The sequence below is a fragment of the Sander lucioperca genome, chromosome 17 (genome assembly GCF_008315115.2).
Source record: "Sander lucioperca isolate FBNREF2018 chromosome 17, SLUC_FBN_1.2, whole genome shotgun sequence".
Lineage (NCBI taxonomy): Eukaryota > Metazoa > Chordata > Actinopteri > Perciformes > Percidae > Sander > Sander lucioperca.
In genome coordinates, this window is record NC_050189.1 from 16,390,139 (window position 1) to 16,394,427 (window position 4,289).

Consider the following 4,289-nt stretch of genomic DNA (forward strand, 5'->3'; position numbering starts at 1 on the left):
CAGGCTGTGAAATAATTCAATTAAATAGCCTGTCAGAAAATAGTTTCTTATAATACTAACAGTAATGGCAACTAGAAAATGCATTTCCTGCGGAAAATGCGTGGGAATGCTGAATAGCTGAATTGCTAAAGCTAAACTAGTTGAATAGCTTAAATCAGTAAGAAGAAGGTGAAGTAGTGAGAATAGTTGAAAAAGTGGAAATTGGTAGAATGAGTATGAATTTCATTAAAAAGTTGAATAACACCACTAATGTATAAAGTAATTTACATGTTATATAATATTTTATCTGAAATTATGAATCAGTATGGAAAACTTACAAATGCTGTGAGAAACATTGATGAAAATGCAGAAATATGGAACAAATTGTTTGTTCTAAACTGCTGAAAAACTTGTAAGTTGGAAGTTGATCTGCACATAAGTTAAGAGCTAAAATACATTTTAGAAAAGCTGGAAGCTAAACCGTAATACTGTCAAAAGTGGATGTTTCAATGAATTGACTAAGAAGACTTATTATCAGCCATATCCATTGCATAGAACAAACAGCAGAAGAGAGAGAGAAAAAGAGAGGAAAATAAAAGGAGAGGAAAAAGAGAAAAGAAGTAACTTTCAATTACTATATATGTCAGTGGTAACACATCTTGAGGTGAGTATGGGTAAAGTGTTTACCTCAGGGAAACATTGATTGATGTACCTCAGTGGGATTTGAAGGATTTGAAGCATGCTCTCATTGACTTAAATGTTTTTAAAAAAGGTGTTAAAAAGCTTAATATTTTAAAAAGTATAATAGTAGAAAAAAGTTGAAGAAGTCCCATGATTAGCTGAAAGAGCTGAACATTTTAAAAGTTGAATGGTTTTAATAGCTGAACGTATGCAAAAGTATAAATAGTAGAAAAAAGTTGAAGAAGTCCCATAATTAGCTGAAAGAGCTGAACATTTTAAAAGTTAAATGGTTTTAATAGCTGAACGTATGCAGAAGTTACAGAGAGCCAAAAAATGTACCGAATGAGATATAAGAACTAGACAGACAGAGAGAGAACGAGGAATAGACAGAGAGAGAGAGAGAGAGAGAGAGAGAGGAATAGACAGACAGAGAGAGAGAGAGAGAGAGAGAGAGAGAGAGAATAGACAGACAGAGAGAAAGAGAGAGAGAGATAGAGAGAGAGGAATACACAGACAGAGAGAGAAAGAAGAATAGACAGAGAGAGAGAGAGAGAGAGAGAGAGAGAGAGAGGAATAGACACGAGAGAGAGAAGAGAGAGAGATAGAGAGGATAGACACAGAGAGAGAGAGAGGATAGACGACACAGAGAGAGAAGAATAGACAGACAGAGAGAGATAGAGAAGAGAGGAAGAGAGAGAGAGGAATAGACACACAGAGAGAGATAGAATAGACGAGATAATAGGAATACAGACATAGAGAGAGAAATAGACGACAGACGAAGAGAGAGAGAGAGATAGAGAGATGATAGACATAGAGAAAGAGAGAGAGATAGATAGAGAGAGATGAATACACAGACAGATGAGAGAAAGAAGAATAGACAGACACGAGAGAGAGAGAATAGATGAATATACACGAGAGGGAGACGAGACGGAGCGATAAGAGGTAATAGACACGAGCGTAGAGAGCAGAGATCATAGACAGATCACAGATAGAGAGAAATAGACAGACAGAGAGAGAGGAGAGAGCGAGAGATAGGATAGACCGACACAGAGTAAGAAGAGAGGATGAGCCACTAGACGAGAGAGAGAGAAGGGATAGACAGACAGTGAATAATACAGACGCGAGAAGATGAGAGAGAGATAGAGTAGAGAGATAGACAGAACCAAGCGATAGGAGAGAATCACTAGTAGATCGATCGAGAACGAGCTCGCGGATCAGAGAGAGAGATAGACTGACAGAGAGAGAGAGAGACTACTAGCACAGACAGAGACGAAAAAGGAACTAGACAGACGGAGCAAGAGAGAGTCATGTAGACAGACAGACAGACAAGAGAGAGAGAGAGGATAGACACCACACCAAGAGAGAGAGAGAGACTAGACTAGAGAGAGAGAGGATTAGACAGACACAGAGAGCGTAGAGAGAGAGAATGACAGACCTAGAATCGAGAGAGTATTGAGAGAGAGAAGAGAGATAATAGAACCCACAATTCAAAAGCGACTGAAGATATAGATAATATACTCTAGAATAGATGAGGGAACAATCTATATATCTCATACTATAGCGTTGAATCGACACATCTATAGATTATATATATTAGATGACTAACATAGATATCGCGGTAGAGATCGAATAGACACCATACCCAGGAGAGGAGATAGTATCCTACATTACAAGAGATAGATATTCATATATAGTAAAAAACTATATATTTAATATACAGCCCATAAGAGATATTCATAGACCTACAAGTAGAGATAAATAATGTATAAAGATGTACTGAACTAGCCCGACATCGAGATTATCGCGTATAATAGACAAGTATATGATATAGCTTTATATACTTTAGGAATAGACGAGACAGATAGAAATGAGATAGAGATAGATTAGAGAGATGGAATATCACTACAGATGAAGAAATAAGATAACATACCATAGATAGATTGAGAGAGATAGGAGGAAGCGAGTACGGAATGCGTGACACTAGAGAGAGAGAAAGTAGAGAAAGAGAGGCGATATAGATTAATAGGACCCAGAGATAGAGAGAGAGGAATGACCCAGACACAGAAGATAAAATAGAACAGAGAGGAGATAGAGAGAGGAGATAGAGCAGAGGAATAGACACACGATATAAGAGATAGGAATGACCGAAGAGAGCAGATAGAATAGACAGACACAGTAGAGAAGAAAAATAGAAGAAAGGCGACATAGAAGGATAGATAGAGAGAGATGAGTAGACATCGAAAATATGAGTAGAGGAGAGATAGAGAATACACAGACATAGAAGAAAAAGATGACCGACAAGAGAGAGAGCGAGAGAGATATAGAGAGAGAGAGATAGATAGAGATATTAGATGATAGCACGACAGAGGAAGAGAATCGTAGAGAGAAGAGGACTAGGACACCGGAGATAGGCCGAGAGGAAATAGGCTACAGTACACAGAAGAGAGATAAAGAAGTAACCCAGACATAGATAGATAGATAGCAGAGCAGGAATAGACCCCAACAAGAGAGATATATATCTACACGCACTAGCTTCATTAATAGACATGACCGGATGAACAGAGAGAGAGATTATAGGAAGGGAAATGACCAGCACAAGAGTCGTAAGAGATATGATATACATCAAAGATATATAGGATAAAGAAGAGATCGGACATAGACGCAGACATAGAGAGAGATCGATCTAGACAAGAGAGAGAAAAAGATAGACAGACATCCAGATCAATAAGGAACTGACATCAACAGACGAGATAAGAGAGGACTAGACACCACAGAGAGAGAAGAGAGGATGCCATATACGGAGAGAGAGCTAGGAATAGACATACACAGTAGATAGAGATAGAGGGAATAGACAAACAGAGAGAGAGAGAGTATGATTGAGAGAAAGATAGAAGAAACATTATCAGTATAAAATAAAAAAAAATAGCCAGATAAAAGCAAATAACCAAGCACCGCAGAACAAGCACAATACATACCAAACCTAACAAATAATCAGACAAAGCATAACTAAATAAAACACATCTAAAACTAAAACCAAGTCAAACATCACGAGACACAACCAAACTAGAAAAAAAGGGGGAAAAACAGAAAACAACCAAGTACCAGAACAACGCGAAACCCAAAAAAAACCCAATCCAGAAAATAAAAAAGACGGAATCCCCCAGTACGGCACGCCCCAGCAACACAACACCCCGATAACACCACCTACACGCCCCACCCAACAAAAAACTAGACGAAAAACTCACCCACCACACCCAAACCCAACTAACAAGACCACACCATCATAATTACTAACATAAAATCCCCCACCCACTCAACAAATACTCAAGCACAAACAACGAAAAAACGAAATAACAATCAAAATAGACAGTCCCACGACAAGCGAGAAGAGATAATAATAGACAGAACAGATGAGAAGAGGCAGACCGAGCGAGAGCGCTGAGAGAGATCATAGAACACGAAGAGAGATAGAGAGGCGGTCCTAGACGAAAGAAGAAGAGAGGAGAGAACTAGACAGAACACGCGATCTAGAGAGATAGAGGCATAGCCAGACCGAGAGAGAGAGACATATATAGAGGAATACCACCCCACAGCGAGAGAAGAGAGAGGACTTAACAGAGGATAGAGAG